We start from the raw sequence: 14,738 nt of genomic DNA, 5'->3' as shown, positions 1-14,738 counted from the left end.
TTTATTTTTCCCCTTGCTCTCCCCAGAAATTGTCTTTTACCTCTAGGCTCCCATGACATTTGGACATTCCTCTATTAAAATGAGAGCCTATGAGTTTTTAATGTGTGTGTGCATGTTGTCCAGACTTGAGGTGTCCAACATGGTAGCCACATGTGGCTATTTAAATGTAAATTTAAGTTAATTAAAATGAAATAAAATAGGGACTTCCCTGGCGGTCCAGTGGTTAAGACTTCACCTTCCAATGCAGGGGGTGTGGGTTTGATCCCTGGTTGGGGAGCTAAGATCCCACATGCCTCACGGCCAAAAAACCAAAACATAGAACAGAAGCAATATTGTAACAAATTCAATAAAGACTTAGAAAAATTAAATAAAATAATAAGTTCAGTTACCCAATCACACGAGCCATTTTCAAGGGCTTACTAGTCACACGTAGCTGGTGGCTACTGTATTGGATGTTGTGGGCAGAGAACCTCTCCATCCTCATAGAAAGTTCTACTGGACAGCATTACTCTAGAGTGTTAGGTCTTTCAAATCTGGGGTCCTGTCCTTTTGGATAAAGTCCAAAAAGCAAAATTTTCTAGTCTAATGCAGCAAGTATTTGGCCTGTTGACCTCTGTATTGCCTGGGTCTGACATAGTGTCTGGTTGAACAAATAAATTAGCAAAGTAGTTTCTGGAGGGTCTTAGAGACTTATCTGACATATACTGAGTTCCCATTCTATGTCAGAGACTGAATGTCTGGTCACTGGGACTAACTGAATGAAAAAGGGCTAATGTGGCAGTCAGTGTTAATTGACTGGCTCAATCTCTGTTTACAACACCTGTCTTGAGTGTCACCTTCCAGCCAGAGGTGGCAACAAGACACAGTGGCCATTGGGAAATGTAGGTATAAGGCTGCTATGGATTTCCAGGGAGTTCTTTTGCTTTCCTAATACTGGCGTTCTCACAGTGATCTTTTATGCTAGTTGATAAGTTGTTACCCCCTTCATCCCTACTGAAGTACAGATATGACAGGTGGGGTCACAGCAGCCATTTTGTGGCCATGAGGTGATGAATGAACATACTGAAATGACAGAGCAAATGATAGAGAAAGTGGGGCATAACGTTGTGGAGTCTCTGCACAAGCCCTGGACCACATTTCTCCAGGTTTCTTATTTGTGTGAGGAAAAAGTAGATATCTGTTTTTGAAGATATAATGGTTGAGTTTTATATTAATTACTTGAAGCCAAATGCAATTCTAACTAACACAGATGGAATGAATAGAAATCCCAATCCCTCCTAATTAAAGGTAAGCAGGATTCTTCATCAAAGCTTAGTGCTTAGAACCTCCAGCCATGGGGAACACAGCAGCTGAAGGTAACATTTCTGACCAGATTGTCAAATGAAGAACTGGAGACTGGGCTCCCTGGAGGCCCTGGGACATGATCCTCCCCAGGTTTGACCAGCGTGGTGCTCCACCTGGTTGCTCCACTCTCAAAGCCTTCCAGGTGCTTTCAGGGATGGCATCACTGGGGCTGTTACCTGAAGGGCACATCCGAGCACCTGTACCCATGCTGACCGATGGGACCTGGGAAACACATCATCAAATGAGGGCCAGGCCAGCTCTGGACACTAGGCAGTCCTCTCTAGTCCCAACTTGCTGCAGAGCATAGAGGTGAGTAGAGAAGGTTCTGGAATGACTTTGGAGTCCTTCCTTTTGTACATTTCTTCTATCATACTTTTGATTTAAAGCAGGCCAGAGAAAGTACTTTATTCTGGCTAAATTCAGAGAAGTTTGTCAGTGAGTGAGAATTTCAAATATAACGTTGCTTTGATCTCAACCAGATCTTCCCTGCATCCCATTTCACTGTGTCAATTAAGTATTTAATGACGCTGACAGAATGCCGTATGGTGTGCTTATCATCCAGGGGAACAAAAACACTTGTTGATACTGAATGCACAGGGCAAACTTTGCTGTAACTGTTGAACCCCGTTCTGAGCAATATACTCTTGTCCAGCCACTGGTTTGCAAGATGTCAAACCTTTAATTGGCCCGTAACAGCAGAGTGACAGCAAGCTAGGTTTCAGTCAACATACTCATGAGTTGTCAGTATTTTGAGCAATAAATTACCAGCTAATGAATTTCCCAGAGCCTCCTTCGTAAATGCCAGCTAAAGACCTAAACATTCCGTGTAGATTTAATTACACACTTAGTGTACCTGTAATTTTGAATTCATTACATGCCAAACAGGTTTATGTTCTACGTACTTAATAAACCTCAGTAAGTGCCCTTTTAGCAATCAATTGGTATTTAGGACCCGGTTTGTCTTTTAAAAATAATGGTTTATGTTGCTGGGTCTTGTTGTTCCTTACATATGTTTGGGTGTTGATAGAATTAGAGGCACCAGATGTTGATACTAAAATGAAAACAGAGTCACTGGTGGATAGTGGGGTTTGGGGGTGTGGGGTGAGGAAGGGGGATGAGCTCATATTTGGACGTCAAGGAGGTGAATCATCAACTTCATCAACGGGTTTGGGTTTTGCCATTTGTCTCAGATCATGGTGTGGTGGGGAGCCGATGCTGACTTTGGGAGGAGAGATGAATTGCAGATGAAGGGCAATGTCCTTGCCATTTCCAGGTGGTTGGTACCAGTACCCTGATGGTCACTAGGGATTTTATTTATTTATTTTTTCTCAAGGTGCTGCTTCTTATTGTATTCTTTCTCAGGACAGGCTTATTTCCAAGCTCACTGGGAATCTCGATTGTGTTTATCGAGGATTTACTCAATGCTCAAGACTGTATTAAATGTTTATGAGTCCTGTTTCTGTGATTTATGATGTCTGATTGCAATCCTCTGGGGTGGGGGAATAGCAGTGAGGGAACCCATTTGTGTCTAACAGATGAGGCAACTGAGGTCCAGAGAAGTGAAGATAACTGCCCAGGTAACAGTGAGTAAAGGATGGAGTGGGCATTCAGACTTGGGCAGAATACACAGATGTCTGTTATTCCTAACTACATTTTTATTTCGAGTTGTTTTGTTTTGTTTTGTTTAACCTTCTGTCTTAGTCTGCTTAGGCTGCTCTAACAAATGACCATAGACTGGGTGGCTTAAACAATGGACACTTATTTCGCACAGTTCTGGAGGCTGCAAGTTCGAGATCAGGGTGCCAGTGTGGTTGGGTTCTGGTGAGAGCTCTCTTCCTGGCTTGCAAATGGCTTCCTTTCCACTATGTGCTCACATGGTTGGGGGGAGAGAGCAAGTTCTCTAGAGTCTGTTCTTATAAGGGCAGTAATCCCATTGTGAGGGCCCCAACCTCCTGGACCTCCTCTCAACCCAATCATCTTCCAAAGGCTTCATTGCCAAGTACCACCCCATTGGGGATTGTGGCTTCAACAAACGAACTTTGGGGAGACTTAGCTCCGTCCATAGCACCTTTGAAATGGCTGACGATCACTGAAACTGGGAGGAAAAACCAAGAATCAATGACCTCTGGAATCTCTCAGGTGTGCATGACATCTTGCTTTGGATTCAAGCAGGAGCATTTAAATATGTGCTGCAAAGCCCCCTCTCAGTGAGGAAGCAGCCACATTTCATAAGAGCCTTCAGGAGAAATCCTCCTTTAGAGCAGAACCGGAAGAGGCAGGCTCTGCCCTCCGTACGTGAAGATAAAAGTCGATCGGCTGGGGAATGCAGAGGCAGGTCAGGGTGATGAGAAAAGGGCAGCAGTGAAATGAAAAAGCAGCTCCTGGGGGTGGGATTGGAATTCTACATAAAACAGAGTCACATAAGTCCTCCCTCTGCAGTGCCAACGTCTGATTTCCCTTGTTGTCAGAGGTCGGGGAGGCCGGTTTACAAGCACTGGATAAGGGATGCTGCGCGATCACTAAAGATGCTCTTTGCTGCTTTCTGTGAATGTAGTTCAGGCAGATTGCGCCCACCTGCCAGAAAATGCACGGGGCAGCAACTCCTTTCTCTGACCACCTCCCACCCTCTCTGATGGCAAGTTGGAAATTGAACTATGTTAAATACAGGGAGAAACTTGCCATTTTTGCCTGCGTTCTCTCTTTATCTGGAAACGTCCCCAGGCCTGTGAAATTAAGCAGTAACATAGCAGGCAGCCGTCATTATTGCTAGATAATTGACCGCGTATCCCTAGCGAAACAAAGGTGGCTGCAGAATGGTAAAGACAATTATCATTTATTAATGGCGGTTACAGAACACAGCAGAGCAATTTATAAATTGAATTTTTAAATTGAACAACTTTCCATTTCTATTTTTAAAGGCAGGAGGCAGATATATGGAATAAAGCACGTGACCTTTAGCTGGTGACACCATGTGCCTGTTTTGGGAGATTCTTTTTAAATAAATTATTAGGCCACTTTTATGATGGGCCTTGTTCCTTTGGACAAAAACTGCTAAATGAGCTAATTCTCTCCAATCTGATTTGGATGAATGGATACAGTTAGTGTCTGTTTGTGAGCCACAAAGTGTCCATACACATATGTGTGTCTTTACACATCAAAAGAGTCCAGGTAGAAATACATGAAAAAGCCAGGGGGAAGGCCCGAGAAGTGTGCGTGAACCTCACGAGACTTTTTCATTGCAAAGTGTGCCATTTTAACCTGTCCTGAAATGGAGGGAGAGAGATTGCTGAAAAATAAGGGAAAAGATCACTTCTATCAGAGCTGTGTTTTATCAGAGGATGGTTTAGGCTTCGCTGCCTTTTTGAAGGCATTTTTATCTTTAATAAAAGAATGTTTTAACTTGACACCACTGATTAGCTACAGTTCCATAATTTATGGCAGGCTGAATGAGTATCTTCCATTTTGGGGGATTGAAAAGCTCCCTTCTAACACTTAGAGTAAGTGGACTAGTGAGGTACCATCTGTGAGTTTAAAAACAGTTTGTCTCTTTCTACTCGTGCTGTTGGCACGCACCTCAACGGTGGTGTGAGATCTTATTTCTTTTGTGATTTCATAACTCACGAGACCCTCCTTAATTTACATTCTGAGTCACACTTTCACCTACATGGTACCCCACGAACTGAGCCAGAAGTAAGGGTGACCTTCCGGGGTCACCCTTTTTCTGACATCCTTGTTTTGTTTGTGCAGTTTTGTTTTTAACCACCACGTGACTTAGCTAGTTCTCCTTAAACCTACCACGCTGGACAGAACTGCTTGAAAGACACAAAGCTGGATGTCAGTGTCTCCTCTCCCCCTGTATGAGTAGTTATTCACCGTGATTTGTAGGCAGCACAAACCATTCTGCTTCTTCGCTCCCTTCCCCAAACACCCTTTCTTTCCCATAATGTTTGGGGCCCAGGAATGTTCACTGCTTTGTACAGATGTTGCCTCATGCATGATAAATACAAAGGGGGATTGCACAGCTGGAATTCCCCCAGACCCTCTGCTCCGCGGAAGATTCCCTCCTGTCAGCTCCTCCTCTCCACTGTGAAATCAACAACGAGCCCTACCCTCTCTGTGTTTCCATTAATTTCTCCTTTAGCACATCTGATTTCGATTGCAGGGTCTCTGGGTAGAGCCCTGATTAGCTTTTCTTTTGGAGTTGGTCCTCACATTGCTTACAAAATGAGTGCAAATCATGAAAATGATTCTAAACAAAATCCACTAGCTGGAAATAGTGTGGGGAAAGAATATTGCAGTGGGGTGATGCATATTTGAAAACTCGCTGAGTTGGAAGCCGTTTGCCAGAGATTCTGCATAAACAGTGGTGATTGTTGGGACTTATCTTCCTTGCAGTATTTCTGCTGAGAACTGTTAGGCAGGCCATATCTGGAAAATTCTGTCTCTCTCCTTAAAAAAAAAAAATGGGTGGTGGGGCACAAAACTCATCATCTCTCCCAGGCATCCCACTTCTAACTTCCCAGCCCACTCAGCACTGACTTGGAATTTTTGGCCCCAATCAAAGCTTTTGTGCCTTTTTACATAACGGCTGGGCCCCTCTGTGGAGGGATGGGTTGAGTGACAATTTTCTGCATTGTGTCTGCGTTCCATGACTGGGTCAATAGTACATCCCTTAGAATAGGAAAAATAGCTTATGGGTGAAAACAAAACCATCATTTAAAATCCCCACACAGTTGCCCCCACCCGCTGCGGATGGGGCTGACATTTGGGAGCGCTGGTCTTTGGAAGAAGAACAGTGCTGAAAACGCACTCTGCCAGCATCACCGAGTCAAAGGGAAACAGATCCTCCTCCCTCCCCGGCTCTTCTCCATTCCAGCCAAACTTCCTGCACCAGTTATAAATATTTAAAGCTACAGTCAACAAAGTTTAAACGGGGAAGTGAGGAAACCCAATCCTGTCTGCAAGGCCTTCTGTGTCCTATGGCCTGGCTCTTCTGTCCTTCGGGGTAAGGTCAAGGGTGCGTGGCTCAGAAGGAACAGGTGCTCATCCTCAGGAAAGCCGTCAGCCCCAGTGAATGGCACAGACCTTTCATCTTATGATTCTCACTCTGCTGAGTGTCTGATGTGGAACAGTTTGCTGGAAATAAAGATCCTGAAGCAGCTCACTATTTCAGACCCTTGCTCCGGATACCTTTAGCACAAGAAGCCCATTAGGGGCACTCAGCCTCTGCCAAGCTCGGTGCTGGATTTGGGAAATGCAGAACTTAAAAGGTGCAAAGCCTCCTCTCCAAGAATTCACGTTAATAGTACAAGGTGTTTATGTACAACACGGGCCACCGGGAGGTTTATCAAGAGTAATACAAAGACTGACTCATTCATTCAGCCAACAGCTATAAGCCCCTACTATGTGCTAGGCAGTGGCCTACCTCTAAAGGGTCAAGAATGAAGCAGGGATGAAAGTAGGGTGTGGAAAACTTAGGAGATCATAAGGCTTCACTTATGGGGCTACCTTTGTTGGATCTTGAGGGGTGAATAGGAGTTTTCCAGGTAAAATAGTGGAGAAGGATTGGACAGAGGACGTTCCTGGCAGAGAGAAGTCAAGGGCAAAGGCGTGCAAGTGCATGACTAAGGAATGGGCAGAAATCCCTTGGGGGTTTCCCAGGTACATGGGTACGTCATAGGCAAGAACCTTGTAAATCAAGGTTTACACTTTGGGTCTTATTCCAGCTGGAGGCTCTGGTCCAGGGCTGTGTCACTCAGAGAGTGAGGTATGTTTTTTAAAACTGTTCCTCCCAGAGGCAATCCCTTTTTCTAATTCTCACAAATACCCTGTACATCATCCCCTATGTTGTGAAAATGTTAAGCTCTGCTCCATCCCTAACCAAGAAGGCAGAACTCCTTGTTGTGTGGGAGAGAAGGAAGTGCCTCCTGTCTCGCCTTTGCTCAGGAGCTGACTGTACTCAGCTGACTGTCTAGACAAGCAGTGCGAGGATCCTTGTGGCAGAGTGGATGCTGCCTGCAGCTTGCAGGAGAGAGGCCCAGGAATGAGGGTCACTAGGTCCTGCTCTGGATGCAGTTGCAAGTTAGTGAGTTGTAGGTGTCCTCTTGTTGGATAATATCGGTTTGGGGCAAATTTTATAGTCAGAGTGTAAACCCCAGCCCCGAGGTCAGTTTCTAGCTGAGGTGGGTGGCTCATGTCTGTGAATGGAACTGTCTTGCTAATGGGACAACAATCCCAAGCCTTAATTTTTTTTTTTTTTTTGCGGTACGTGGGCCTCTCACTGCTGTGGCCTCTCCCGTTGCGGAGCACAGGCTCAGGACGCGCAGGCTCAGCGGCCATGGCTCACGGGCCCAGCCGCTCCGCGGCATGTGGGATCTTCCCGGACCGGGGCACGAACCTGCGTCCCCTGCATCGGCAGGCGGACTCTCAACCACTGCGCCACCAGGGAAGCTCCCAAGCCTTAATTTTAAAAGACCCTTTTAATCAACTGCGGCGAAACTTTAGTTGAATATCACGAAGCGTGTTTTTATGATTGACGTGTGAAGTTGCATTTGAAAATAAATTTTGTTTTTGTTTTCTTCCCGTGGTGAAAAATCTCTAATTCTTCACTTGGTCTAAGCACATATAGTTTATAAAGCGTTCTCACATATTTACTCTTCATAAGAACTTCCTGACAGTTGGGGCAGAGATTCTTTAGCCCATTACATGGGGGAGAAGACAAGATCAGAGAGATCCTGGGACTGATTTTGTGTCTGTGTTATTTCAGGTGGCTCACAGGATCTGTAAGAGGCCCTCTAGGGATTGGAGCCCTGATATCACATCCTAATGACAGGGTTGATTGGACGCCCTGCCCAAAGGTTTTGGGGTCAAAAGGGCTTCGTTCTGCTGCTGAGGAGCTGTGGCTTCAAGGGGCACGTTTGTTTGTAGAGGAGGTGTGTAACTCGGGGCCCAGAAGCTCTGAGACGGCCCTGTAATTGTTCCTTCCATATGACACCCTGCTGTCTTCTGTCCTGCAGTCCACGACAGCATGGCTTTGGTGGGGGGGGGGGGTCAGTGCCCTGCTCAACAATGGTCCCATAGCAGTGAGGGACTCACACATGCTCGGACTCTATAAAGTAACCAACTGGGGACCCTGCCCTTCTAAGGTGATCAGAGCTGAGTTCATCGCTGTGATTTAGTTTTCTCTTTGAAGTCACCTGTAGTGACTGTATGGCCTGAAAGAGGCTCCTTAAGACTTTGGAAGTTGGCTTTTCTGATTCATCTCAAACATCAGTACCTTCCTCCACCCACGCAGGGCGAAGTGCTATGAAACAGTTCTTTCTCTTCTTAATCACATTTACCTGTGACTTTTTTTGGAGGCTTCCCTATATGTTGCCTTATTTTTTTGCCCTCACCCAATGTTTCTCTCTTCCCCGCTTACCATTCAGAAACGCCATGCTCTAGTGCACGCTCTGGGCTGAGGATGGCTCAGCTGTATTTGGAATCCCAAGAAGCCTGAGGTATCGGCAGTTGCAGTTGGTCTTGCAGGATTTGTGACACCCAGAGATGAGTCCCTACGCTCGTTCATTCCATTTTCCACAAGGCCTGTCACTTTTGTGCCTGTGTTCATAGTGGAGGAGGGGCAAGCGGAGCTGGGCATTCCCTCTCTTCTGAGACAGTGTTGAAAGTCACTGTCTATGAGGCCTCCATTAATCCGGAGTAAATCTCTCTCTCTGCCCCCTCTCACCTCTATCCACGCAGATATATAATAGTTGCTAGTATGATACAACCTTCCGGAAGCTGTTGCAGAGTTGGGTCACCCACGGATTCCCATTACTAGTTCGGACCTACATGGGAATGGTTTTAGTAGGTAATGAGGAGACCTCTACCCACTCGGTGGTACATTTCTGTAGGAAGGTAGCTCCAAAGGAAAATCATTTCCCTCTATGCAGGAATCACAAACCCCCAGCCTCTCCTGGGTGTGTTCCACCAGAATGGAAATTTCTCCCTGACCCTCTGCGAGGCAAAGGCACCTGGGTGTGGGAGGACGAGGTGGGCTGAGGAGTCCATGCCTTTAGAACAGTTTTATGAAAAACAAGATGTGGTTCCCGAGATGAGAGCCCCTCAAAAGTGACTAACTTATTTACAGAGTAAAATGAGCGATTCTGCACCAGAGCATGTGGGTGGAGTCATATTCTGGGACTGAGGCCCAGTTACTAGACACCATGCTTCACTGGGCCATGGTCACTGCTAACCACAAACTTAGTGCCTGGGGAAAATAAGTAGACTTTCTTTAGAGTTGTCTTTTATTTTGTTTCTTTAAAAAAGATTGCCTGAGTCATGGGCGAATTAGGAAGACAGTACAGCTTAGCGAACTCTGGTGTGAGAGTAACCGGGTTTAAATCCTGGTTTTGCCTGTACTAGTTGCATGACCTTGGACATGTGATTTAATCTGTCATGCCTCAGTTTCCTCTTCCTGCAAAGTGGGAATAGCAACATCACCTCCTTGGGATAGGCTGAAAAATGGTCCCCCAAAGATATCCATCTCCTAATCCCCGGAACCTGCAAATGTTGGCTTATGTGGAAAAAGAGACTTTGCAGATGTGATTAAGTGAAGGATCTTGAGATGGGAAGATTATCCTGGATAATCTGGGTGGGCCCTTAATGCCGTTACAAGGGTCCTTATAAGAGTGAGGCAGAGGGAAATTTCACAGACCCACAGAGGAGAAGGGAATGTGAAGATAGAAATGAAATAGAGAGGGACTTGAATATACTGGCCTTGGAAATTGGAGTGATGTGGCCACAGTAGCCACCAGGGGCTGAAAGAAGCCCCTGGAGCCTCCAGAAGGAACCAGTGCTGCTGACACCTTGATTTTAGTCAGTGAGACCGATTTTGGACTTACGGCTTCCAGAGCTGTCAGAGAATACGTTTCTGCTGCTTGAAGAGCTTTGTGGTGATGTGTTACAGCAGCCACATGAAACTAATACACACCTTCATGCTGTCATCGAGAGGGCTGAATAAGGTGATGCATGTGAAACATTTGGCATAGTCCTGCTGTGACATAGTAAACCCTCAATAAGTATGAGCTTTGATTATTGTTTTATTTTGAAGCTGGGAGGAAGATTTGCAGAGGGTAAGGAGAACCGGTTGAGGGGATCAAAAACGGGGTTGGGGGGGTGTCAGGTCCTGGCTGGGTCACTGTCCCTTGCAAGCCAAGCTTCTGTTTTTCTCCTTTGGCAAAAGGAGGCCACCAAGTCCTCCCCCGAGTTATGGATCAAATGAGTTAATGAACGTGAAACTGCTTTGCACGTCACCCACGTAAATTGTTAAGCTGTGGTTACAAAGCCCGGGACCAAACTGAAGCAACGTGGCAGAGGGCTGCGGAGAGCTTTGTCCCTTTGGTTCTGTGAGGTGAGGTCATCTCTTTCAGCTTTTGTTCCTGCCTTTCTGAGCTCATTTGCTGGTTTTCCCCCTAATCCCGGCCCCTTCGGCCCCGAATGGAGCTTCAGATGACAAAGCTCCAAAAGTCCCAGCCGGCCGTGAGCCACCCCTGGGGCATATTTCTTCCCGTTTCCATTTTTAAGAGGCACAAACAAAAATAAAAACAAAACCCAAAATACACTAATCTTAAAAATGATTTGCAATGCCCACCAAAGAGATGAGGTCAATGGATTCCAATTCCACTTCGCTGAGGTTTGAGATGTTTTCAGTCTGTTTTTCAGGCCAGAGACCCATGAGACCCAGCATCGGGTGTCAACTTAGATGGGAACAAGTCAACCTTTGTCAAATGCTTGAAAGCGGTGAATTCATCTGTAAAGATACCCAGCCTCCCAGGAAATGTGCTGTTTTAGCCTGAGTAGGCAAAGGACAGCACACAGGATGAAAACAAGCCATTTCTGCCCATGCCTTGCTTTGTCTTTTACTGGTACTTCCAGTAAAATCTTCACACTTCCTAAGATGGTCAAAGGTGTGTGTTGTAAAGGCAGCCCTTTGTTGAAAGACTTGGCAGATTCCTCCATTTCACTGATTCAAATCTGCTCACCTACTGGAAAAGAAAGGACCCCATTCACATGCATTCATCTTTAACAAATATATAATGAAACCCGCAATGTTCTAGGCAGGGTGCTAGGCACTGGGGAAATGCTGCTGACCACAGTGCACGTGGGTTATCTGGAGTTGAGTGGGGATGACGTTAGCCAAACAGTGACATGACATTGATAAACTGCAGCAGTGGTACAATAGGGGCACCTAGTGCTAAGAGGGTCTCCAACGGAGATTTCTCCCAGCACAGAGATCCTGAGTTCAATTCAGGAGACGTCCAGGGATCAGCTGCACCAGAAGGAAGGGGAACACACTAGATGCGGAGAGAACGATGTGTGCAGAGGCCCCAAAGTGGGAAAAAAACATGACATGGAGGAGGAACCAGGTGGAAGCCGGCGTGGTGGAAAGCAGAGGAAGGAGAAGAGTTTGGGGTGAGGCTGCAGGCGTAGGAGGGGCCGAAGTGGAGGTCTTGTTGGCCGTGCTGGGGGGCTACAGTATTTGGGGGAGAGAGATTCACCTTGGTCCCACTCCCCTAGACATGCATCAGTGTGGGCCTTCACTGTGGGCCGCCCAGGCCTGTCCAGCTCTACGCTGATCTCGGCAGAGCCAGCGCCATTGGCAAGAACCTCAAAAGCAGGCGCTCTGTAGCTCCCCGGAGCCTGGACCTCAGAGCCCGGAGAGCGTACCTTCCAAGCTTGTTTTGGGTCTCCTCCTGTCCTAGTTCTTGCATAAGGGGTTTTGCCTCCATTTCCCTGCAGGTCTAGGTCTCTACGCTGAACTCAGCAAGTCTTGCTTCTTCAATCCTGCTCTCTGTAGTTTGTTCATTCACTCAACAAATATTGGGTATTTGTAAGGTGCCAGGCATGGGGCTAGGCCCTGGGATGCAGAGCTGAGGGCAAGAAGGCCTGTTCCCTACTCTAGAGAAGTTTCAAGTCTCATGTGAGGGGAAGGGGAATAGCTTGGACCCTCCACAAGCAGACATCAGTTTCCCATTTGCCCATTGTCCAAGCTTCCCCCTGTCACCCTCAATGGATTGCCCACCAGCCACCTGTCCTTATGACAGGGGCTTGGAGATGGGCCAGACTCTAGATCGTTTGCCGTGGACTGCACTAACTCTCCTTACATGGACCCGGGCTCGTTCCCAGTTCAGCCCCAGCTCCATCCTCTTGTGGCTTGGCTGCCTAGCCACAGCTTCAGACAACAAAATCATCTTTCCGAGATCCACCTCACTGCGCTGTGGCTCCAGGTGCCCAGAAAGGCCATCTTCCTTGTTGTTTCCCCAAGGGCACAAGTCTTCTGAAGGCAGCATAAGCACCTTCCAACAGCGGCGCGTTCCCACCTGCCAGCAGTTAATGAACTGTTGTCGGGGATGGTTAACGCCCTGTGAAATCAGTCATTAATTGTAGAAACAACTGATTTCAGAGAGATCGCGGCAATTATGAGCCGTTTATGATGGCAGAGGCATAACAAAGCACACGGCCATGCTGCCCATTCGTCATGAGGGAAAAAGTCTGCAACCTGACTTTGAAGTTGCCTTCTAATGGGAGTGGTCACGCACTGCCGAGCTCCCTGCAAACCACCACACTCTTTTTTTTTTATTTTTTTTTATTTTTTATTTTTTTATTAGATGTTGGGGGTAGGAGTTTATTAATTAATTAATTTATTTTTGCTGTGTTGGGTCTTTGTTTCTGTGCGAGGGCTTTCTCTAGTTGTGGCAAGTGGGGGCCACTCTTCATCGCAGTGCGCGGGCCTCTCACTGTTGTGGCCTCTCTCATTGCGGAGCACAGGCTCCAGATGCGCAGGCTCAGTAGTTGTGGCTCACAGGCCTAGTTGCTCCACGGCATGTGGGATCCTCCCAGACCAGGGCTCGAACCCCTGTCCCCTGCATTGGCAGGCAGATTCTCAACCGCTGTGCCACCAGGGAAGCCCCCACCACACTCTTAAAGGCCCGGCTTTGGCTGCAAAAACTGCAGAAAGCTAGTAACTGTGCTCCTTGGGAATCAAAAAGGTACACCTGCAATGGGCCGGCTGAAGGAGGCAGCATCGGATAATTGATAAAGCTGCTCCCGGGCTGTGGCCTTTGCTGAGCCGGTGGCCTCTGGACTGCGGTCCCAGAACTATGAAGGAGCAGTGCAGATTTTCCCGGTGGCCTCTGGGCTGGCTTCTGAGAGTGACGATGCTGAGACTTCTTCTGCATCTGTGTTGTTTCTGGGGAGAACTTAAGATAAGCTGACCCCTTTGTTGGTAGTGCATCCAAAACATGATCATTCATTTGTTCTTTTCATAATGCAAGTTCCCCGCCTGGCAGTCAGAAGCCAGTCACATTAATAGGAACATTCACAGTCTTTCTCTGAGCTGTCCCTGGCAACACAGCTAAGACTTTCAGTTTTCTGCATTCAAGTCTCCCAGCTATTTCTAGGGCCCCAGAGAATGTCTGTGTAAACTCTTTTTTATTTTTATTTTTTGCGGTACGCGGGCCTCTCCCTGTTGTGGCCTCTCCAGTTGCGGAGCACAGGCTCCGGACGCGCAGGCTCAGCGGCCACGGCTCACGGGCCCAGCTGCTCCGCGGCATGTGGGATCTTCCCGGACCGGGGCACGGACCCGCGTCCCCTGCATCGGCAGGTGGACTCTCAACCACTGCGCCACCAGGGAAGCCCTGTGTAAACTCTTGAAGAGGTTCTTAGAGACCTCTGTCCTCTTGCTCTGGGCAGATGGTACCTGGGGGCATCTCCCCTTAGTCACTGGCTCTGCATTCTCACAGGCATTGGGCCTGCATCAGATCCTACCCCCTAATCCCCTAATATCCAGGAGGAATGGCGACCATAAAAGTTTTCTGAAGCAGAATAGCAGGACCGTTCATCTATTCTACAAAGATCAGCTAGATCAGGTTTGGGTAAGGATGTCGGTGTGTGCTCATAGCCAGGTGGTTTATGATACTGAAGTATTGGAATTGCCCTGTATGATCAACATAGGCTTAGCAAAATACACTTTGGTATTCCAATAAGCTGGAATCTTATGCAACATTTAATATGATTATTAAAATCTATGCTTCCTGACATGGGAAAAATACCCATGGCCTATTACTGAGTAGAAAAAGCAGGCAACCAACTATGCCCGATACTGTTTTAACGGAAAATGTGCACACACGTGGGTATGTGGGAATGTGAAAGCAATGGTCTTTCCTGATACCTCCCAACATGTTACAGTACTTATTCTGGGAGATTGAAGGTGACTTTGAATTCCCTCCTTATGCTTTCAGATAGTGTCTGAATTTATTGTGACAAGCATGTCTTGATTTTATAAGAAAAGTAGCATTTTTTAACATATATTGAAAGCTGCTATATTTTATTTAATAAATAAATTGATTAAAAGT

This window comes from Grampus griseus, assembly GCF_964374135.1.
Source record: "Grampus griseus genome assembly, chromosome: 19".
NCBI lineage: Eukaryota > Metazoa > Chordata > Mammalia > Artiodactyla > Delphinidae > Grampus > Grampus griseus.
This window is presented reverse-complemented; position numbering follows the sequence as displayed.